The 8,335-nt window shown below is 42.4% G+C and overlaps 1 protein-coding gene across 4 annotated transcripts in view; it reads right to left on the reverse strand.

Annotated features, from left to right (window-relative positions):
* The window catches only part of PNPLA8 (patatin like phospholipase domain containing 8), a 34,066-nt gene extending 26,663 nt beyond the window's left edge, over positions 1 to 7,403 (reverse strand). The window contains exon 1 of one of the 4 annotated variants that reach the window (XM_059655719.1): positions 7,256 to 7,403. The gene's annotated coding sequence lies outside the window, so the exon portion shown is untranslated. Of the gene's footprint in view, positions 1 to 1,888; positions 1,908 to 6,723; positions 6,874 to 7,255 lie in introns of those variants that run through there. The other 3 variants (XM_059655718.1, XM_059655720.1, XM_059655717.1) reach the window with 3 other exon arrangements.
* Positions 7,404 to 8,335: the final 932 nt, after the last annotated feature.

Here is an 8,335-nt window from a genome sequence, read left to right on the forward strand (position 1 = left end):
CCTTTGACCGGAATCGAACTCGGGACCCTTTGGTCCACAGGCTGATTCTCTATCAGCTGAGCCAAACAGGCTAAGGCCAAAGGTAAGTTTTTCTACAATACTTAATTGAATATGCTAATTTAGATACAATGCTGTTTTTCTTCCTTATTGTTAAAGTCTTGCCAAATTTGTGTGATGCTAGACTTTACATTCTTTGAAGACAAGAGTCAGGTCTTCTAATTCATTCATCGCAAATCATTTATAGAATATTTAATCTATACTACAAGTTGCTAGATGCTGAGACCGTAGAGACAAACAGGATACTAAGGAACTTTAGTATAGAACTAGAGATAGAATTTTACTATCTAGTAATAAGTGCTTATTAAATTAAAGAAGTCAGACTAGAAGAAGCTATATGCAACATCTAACAGCTCAGGGGTTCATAACCACAATATAAAAAGAACACATACAAAAAAATAAATTTAAAAAGAAAAGAAAAAGAACACATATAAATAAGAACGGAAATAATAATCCTCTAGAAAAACAGGCAAATAACATAAACAGGCCAGTCACAGAATAATAAATACAAACAGTAAAATTATGAAAACATCCTTTGAATCAAAGAAAAAGGCCAATTAAAACAGATATTTTGTTTTTGCAATTGGTAAAAATCTAAATGATTGGTAATATCCAGTACTGATAATGGATGGGGGAAATGGGACTCAGAGGGCTATTTGACAGTATCTAATGAAATATTAAATGCAATCTATGACATTTTAAAGGTGCATATTCTGTGATCAGCAATTTTCCTATTAAGAATTATTTGCATAAGAATGCAAAGGTATATACACACAATCCCTGCTGTACTGCTTGCAATAAAAAAACACACTGAAAAACAACTCTAAATGTCTTCTGGCAAGGGATGGTTAAATTATGGTACATACATACAATGGAATGAATTATACCATACAAGTTAAAGAGAACCAGATGATCTGTGTACACTGACATATCCTCCATACAGAATACAGTGAAAAAAGAAGAAGCTGTAATACTATATGTAGTACAGACACATGAAGACATGGAGATGTAGACATTATGTAATAAAAGAAAACAAAAACCTACTTATGTAATTTAAATTTGTTGCTACAAGCACACACACATAGACACAGAGAGAATGATTCTGAAAGGATTAGCACCAGTTAATGTATTCTTATGAACTGAGGAACAGGATCAAAAGAGAACAGAAGGACTCTTACTTTTTATTTTTGTAATGTCTGATTTTTTTACAATGAGACAGGTATTACTTTTATAATTTAAAAAAATCAAACAATTTAAAGCACTTTAATAGATGGTGCCTTGTGAATGGAAGACACAAGGCAAGAGTAAATATCCAGGTAAGTCTGAAAAAAATATGCTAAAAACTGGGCAAAGGTAAAAAGAAATTCATCATGGGATAAAGATGAGAAGGAAAGGAGAGAATTCTAATTAATGCAGAAAAAATAAACACAAAAAAGCATTTAAAAAAGCATACACAAAATCAGCAAAAACTGCAAGTAGTGTAATTTCGCTCCAGGATCTGAAAAGAATAAATAGGGAGAGGTAGAAGATGCAATTACAAAGACAGTTTGGACCAGATCATGAAAAGTCTTATAAATCTTGCCAAGGAAATTGAAAATCAAACTATCAATAAAATATTTTAAGCAAAGGGATCACATTAAAAGATGATTCCAGGAGATCTGTGCCAGAATGGAATAATGGGACAAAACTGAGAAAGACAGAAACCAAGAAGTTATTGTGACTGTTCAGAAGATGGTAGCCTGAACTAAAACTCTTTCTAAATTGCATGTGAGCATATTATTTTAAAATCACCAATTTCACAGTGGTAAGGAGAGAAAAGAAGCAAACATACCTGGCTCTTCTGAACTCCTCAGGACTTGCAGTCAGTGTAATAAGCTGAAATAACATGAAAGCTCTACAATCCCCAACACAGAAATATTTGATAAAATACAATTAAAGTACTTGTGGATTAAACAGCCATGCTCAAAACCAATTATAGATTCCTACAACTCAACAACAAAAATCAACCCAATTAAAATGGGCAAAGGGCCCAGCTGGTATGGTTCAGTGGTTGCGCATCAACTTATGAGGCAGGAGGACATGGTTTGATTCCTGGTCGGGGCACAGGCAGGGGTTGTGGGCTTGTTCCCCAGTAGGGAGCATGCAGGAGGCAGCCAATTTATGATTCTTTCTCATCACTGATAGATATCTCTCTCTGTCTCTCATCTCCCTTCCTTTCTGAAATCAATAAAAACATATTTTTAAAAATATATTTTATTGATTTTTTTTGCAGAGAAGAAGGGAGAGGGATAGAGAGTTAGAAACATCGATGAGAGAGAAACATCAATCAGCTGCCTCTTGCACACCCCCTACTGGGGATATGCCCGCAACCAAGGTACATGCCCTTGACTGGAATCGAACCTGGGACCCTTGAGTCTGCAGGCTGACACTTTATCCACTGAGCCAAACCGGCCAGAGCTAAAAACATATTTTTAAAATATCATAAAAATGGGCAATGGACTTGACTAGACTTCTCTCCAAAGATGATACACAAATGGCCAACATGCATATGAAAAGACTAGAGGCCCAGTGCATGAATTCATGCACTCGGGGGCGGGGGAGAGGGGGTCCCTCAGCCCGGCCTGTGCCCTCTCGTAGTCTGAGAGCCCTTGGAGGATGTCCGACTGACGGGCAGCAGGCCTAAACTGTCAGTTAGACATCCTTAGTGCTGCCACGGAGGCTGGAGAGGCTCCCACCACCGCCGCTGCACTTGCCAGCTGTGAGCCTGGCTTCAGGCTGAGCAACACTCCCCCTGTGGGAGCACACTGACCACCAGGGAGCAGCTCCTGCATTGAGCGTCTGCCCCTTGGTGGTCAGTGCACGTCATAGTGACTGGTCGTTCCGCCTTTTGGTCTATTTGCATATTAGCCTTTTATTTTATAGAAATGCTCAACATCATTGAGCACTGTTGGTGGAACTGAAATGGTGCAGCCACTATGAAAAACAGATGGTGGCTTCTAAAAAATATTAAAAATAGAACTATTATATGATCCTATGAATCCTACTTCTGGGTGTATCACCAAAAGAATTGAAAACAGGGTCTCAAAGAGATATTTGCACAGCTATGTTCATAGCAGCACTATTCACAATAGCAGAGGTGGAAACAACCCATGTCCATGGATAGATGAATAGATAAATAAAATATGCAAAGAAATACAATAACAAGCAGCCTTTAAAAAGAAAGGAAATCCTACCACATGCTATAAAACAGGGTAATGTGTAACCAGGATTTAGAAATAATAGAAAACATTAAGTAGATTGACAATGTCAATGATATAACAGAGGGAATAAAAATAATGAGACAAAAAAGAGAGAACTATACAAAGAGTGAACAGGAAAAATAAATTTTTGAAATGAAAACTTCAGTTACATGGTAGTTACTAGACACACCTATACCATAATGACAAAGAATGGGATGGAAAATAATGGAATGTGAAAAATAATATTCCAGGCATACTGGTATACTAACCAAAAGAAAGCACTTTCAAGCAAATTTAAAGCAAAATCATGAAATAAGGATTTTTTAAAAAGGGTTACTACATAATAGTAAAAGGAATAATCCATTTATTTATTAAATCTCCAGCAGTCTTTTAGGCCTTGGAGAACAATACAATCTATTAACAAATAAAGAACTAATATAATGTATAATATCAGGTGGAGAAGTGCCATAAAGAAAAATAAAGCTGGGAATTGGGGAGAACGGGCACAGAGTGCTATTTTAGTAGAGGAGGGGAGAAGAATTGAGTTGACATTTTACTGACAAACTGAATAAAGTGAGGAAGCAAATTATTGAAAGTATATGGGTAAAAGCTTTCAAGGCAGAGGAAAAGCAGCCAACCTTTGGAGACAGGAATAAACTATGTCTATTCAAGAATAGCAAAAACAACAAGGTGGTTGAAGGAAAAATTGTAGAGATTGGCCAAGAGTCAAGCAGAAGATGAGCTACATAAGCGCAGACTAGAGTAAGGGGTCTGAATTGTTTCTTTCCAACAAGATATAACCCTCATAACCAATTATAAATACGCCTATAAATCTGACATTGAGATATAGTATATAAAGCAAAAAGGGGGGAACAATTTTAATGTACCTCATTAGAAATAACAATTATCAAGCAAAAAATTACTAAATAGAGAGAGTTATTAACAAAACCAACACGCTTAATTTAACTGCTTCCAAATCACAAAGCCAGTAAATGTAGATAAGAGTTTTGAGAGTAAATTCAGCTGGGAAAGAGGTTAGCTTGCAAAAATATACCGAGAACAATGTAAAGTGAGAGGTACCATCATCAACTTGGAGAAGAACAGGGGAGATTAGACGATTTTTTTTTATCAGTGTACCAATGAGTCTTTACTGAAGACATCAGTAATACATTGTTATTTAAAGTATTGTGGGAGGGGTGTTCTAGTCTCAAATTTTCTCTTTAGACTACCTATTTATACAAAGACAGTTTGTATAAATACAATGGAGGTATAAATAGAATGAAGAAGAAATGTGGGAATTTCTAAGTGGAAGCTTTGCTGAGGACAGAAAGAATGAATTTATAGGGACTTCACTTAGTTATTGCAATAATGCAGACAAAGTTACAAGGATTTTAATTAAGATAATCTATCTATAAACATAAAAGCGCAGTATGCTAATTAGACCCGACAGCCAAACGACCTTCTGGACATCCTTCTGGACATCCTTTTGGACAAAGCCGCGGTGGTGGGGACAGAGGTGGTTAGGGGCGATCAGGCAGGCAGGCGAGTGGTTAGGGGTGATCAGGCAGGCAGGCAAGCAGTTAGGGGTGATCAGGCAGGCAGGTGAGTGGTTAGGGGTGATCAGTGCAGTCCAGGCTGAGGGACACCCCTTCCCCCCCCACACCTGTGTACCAATTTCATGCACTGGGCCTCTAGTAGTACTATAATGGAATAGAGGGCTACTCTTAGCCACACTTTGAAAGTGGGGAAACAACAACACAGGGCAGAGAAGAATGGCGTAAGGAGAGGGAGGTGTCAAGACAACTTAAGGATTTTTAATCAGAGACACAAGGAGAATGTCATTTGTAAATAGGAGATAATGGGAAGGGGTTCAATTAAATATGAAAGAAAAATCTCCTGTATTTACAGTGGGACATTCAAGTGTAGGAGTACTATGGGAACACAGGCTGTGGATGTACATTTGGAGTTATCAGCACAGTGACAGCTGAAATCATGTTTGGATTTACAGTAATAATTACTGAGCATTTGGGTATCACAGGACCTGAAAAAAAAAAACTTCCTTGAAAAGTGCGTATTTGCATATATACACTACATTTTCCATGGCATTTCAGGATATTCATAGACTTACTAATATATTCCTTTGGTTTCAAATGTTAAAACTCTGATTTCAAAAGAACAGGGCAGAGCCTTGACTGCCATCCAGAGTTAGGAAGAGGAAATCTTCCAGAAAACAAAAAAGCACTGGGGGAGAGACAGCCTGAAAAAAGTCAGGGCAATGAATACAACAGCAAGGTCTAAAGAGAGGTGGACAATGAACAAAGTAAAATATAAGAAATGGGAAAGATGAGAACTAAGACATGAGGGGCCCAAAACTCTAACTCTGACGTTTTCATAAACATATGACCCACAAGTGAGACAATATGTACCCTCAGCACAATTCCTTTGTCGTTCCTGAGCCAAAAAAACAAGTCAAAGTACAAGCGGTACTTTTAACTTTGCATGTTCCTGGAAGTAAATATATACACTAGTGAAACTGATCCTTTCATTCAACATCATTCGTTAAAAGGATATTGCTTTCAAGATTTTCACTTAGATCTCATATAGAAATAGAAAACAGTAGCAACATTAAGAAAAAATTTGATTAATAAAAATTATGATGGAGGGGATCAACGGGGAGAAAAACAAAGGGGACATCTATAATACTTTCAACAATAAAGATAAACTTAAAAATATTTTAAAAATAAAAATTATGAAGTCAGAACATGTTCTTACACTGCAAGTACAACTAACTTGCACAATTTAACAAAATAACTACAATTGGGGCTTGAAACAACTGCCTCATCAGAGGCATAAACTGTCAGTTCACGGTTTAACATGCTTTAAAAATTTGTATTTTACATTCTTTTTTAAAAAATATATTTTATTGATTTTTTACAGAAAGGAAGGGAGAGAGATAGAGAGCCAGAAACATCGACGAGAGAGAAACATCGATCAGCTGCCTCCTGCACATCTCCCACTGGGGATGTGCCCGCAACCCAGGTACATGCCCTTGACCGGAATCGAACCTGGGACCCTTCAGTCCGCAAGCCGACGCTCTATCCACTGAGCCCAACCGGTTTCGGCTATATTTTACATTCTTAATATTTCACTGTTTTAACAGCATTTCCTCGATGCACAGAAACAGTGCTGTCACTTCTGAAACCTCAGCCATTAGGACTGTTCCTGGAAGTAACACCACCACTTTAAATAGGATCACAGTCCCCGATGCCAAACCTCTCCGCTGTTCCTAGGAGTCACCACTCTTCTCTGACATTATTGCATTAGGCACAGAAACCAGGTTCCTCCCAGTGTGATGATAGAAAAGACAATGACGGGAAGCAATGCAACGTAATGATTCATAGAGTTTCACCTTTTAATAAGCACACACCTGAGCCCGCGTAAGCAGCCGTAGTTGGGGACAGAGCTCCACGTAGGTGGCGATCAAAAAAAGTGGATGATAAATAAAAGTACCAAGCCACGGGGTCACCCGGAGCACTGACATTCGGGAATGCGGCAGAACGGGAAAACCGTTGTTGACCGTCACCAGCAAACTGCTGGAAAACCTACCGTCCGGGAGAGCCAAGCAGACTCCGGGTCACTGGGCCGGGAGTCGTGGGGGTGGGACCAGAGGAACCAAAACAACCTGCGCGTCTGGAGCCAGCAAAACGCACGGGGGCGGGCGAGGCGAAGGGCACCGCGCAGCCAACAGCCTCAGCGCCCACGAGCTCCGGCCGGTGGCCGGCGGCCTTCCGGAACCTCGGTCCCCGGGCCTCCCGCAACCTGGGAGTCTCCCCGCCCTCCCTCTGGAAACGCCCTTCGTGGACAGAGGCGACCAGAAGGGCCGGACAAGCGCCCGGCGCGCCCAGGCTTCCAGCTTCCCAAACTCATCGTTCCTCCTCGGGCCCCCAGCGGCCACTCACCCGAATGAAGGCCGCGACTACTTCGGTGGCAGCGGCGACGCGCCACTTCCCGGCACGGACGTCCACCCAGGCGGCTCGCATCAGCTGAGCTTCCAACATAAACCTGGGAGCAGCAGCCGGGCTCCACCCCTCCCCGCTCCGCCCCGCCCCGGCGGAAGTGACGCGCACGCGGCCCGCGTCGGCCCGCCCACCGGGGAGGAGCGCTTCCGATTCGCTCGGGCCTCTGCCTCCCCTTCGGCGGCCGCGCCGCCCCCGCCCGGAGACATGCGCAGTAGAGCATGACTGAGCGCGAGGCGGCGGCGTGCGAGTGGGCGTGCGTGTGGGCACGCGCCCGCCAGCGCCTGGAGTGGCGCCACGAGGGGGCGGGCGAGGGAGTTTGTTTTCTTCTGTTTCTGGGCCTCCATCCCCCGTCAGCTGACCGCAGCCTCCGTGCCCATGTCCTTGAGGGCCCTGGCTGCGTTTTGTCTGGACTTGGGAGCTGGACGCTGGGTTGCTGACCGCCCAGGGGGTGGCGAGCAGCAGGCGCCCGCGCCCCTAACGCTGAGCCGGCACCTTACCCGGGCTTGGCCACCAGACCGACCAAACATCGCTGGGAGACGCCTGCACATATATTAGCTCATTGAAAGGGAGCCTGCGGAGTTAGCATGCACCGCCCCGCAGAAAGCCCCACACTTAACGCTTACATGTTCCTAACGCTGACATTCTGTGCACACCAGGTCAGCAAACTAGAGATGGCCTTTAGGGCAAATATGGCCCACTCCCTCTTTTGTTTTTTTTTTTAATCCTCATCCGAGGATATTTTTCTATTGATTTTTAGGGAGAGTGGAAGAGAGAGGGAAAGACAGAGAGAAACACATGGATTGGTTACCTTCTAGACCAGGGCCCCAGCGGGGAGAAGCCTGCAACCGTACATGCCCTTGACGGGAATCAAACCTGTGACCCTACAGCCCGCAGGCCCATACTCTATATCCACTGAGCCAGAACGCTGCTGTGTGTGTGTGTGTGTGTGTGTGTGTGTGTGTGTGTGTGTGTGTGGTGTGACGTCTGTGAGCTAAGAATGGTTTTTACATTTTTCTCAGT

This window comes from Myotis daubentonii, chromosome 10 (genome assembly GCF_963259705.1).
Source record: "Myotis daubentonii chromosome 10, mMyoDau2.1, whole genome shotgun sequence".
In the NCBI taxonomy this organism is placed as follows: Eukaryota; Metazoa; Chordata; class Mammalia; order Chiroptera; family Vespertilionidae; genus Myotis; species Myotis daubentonii.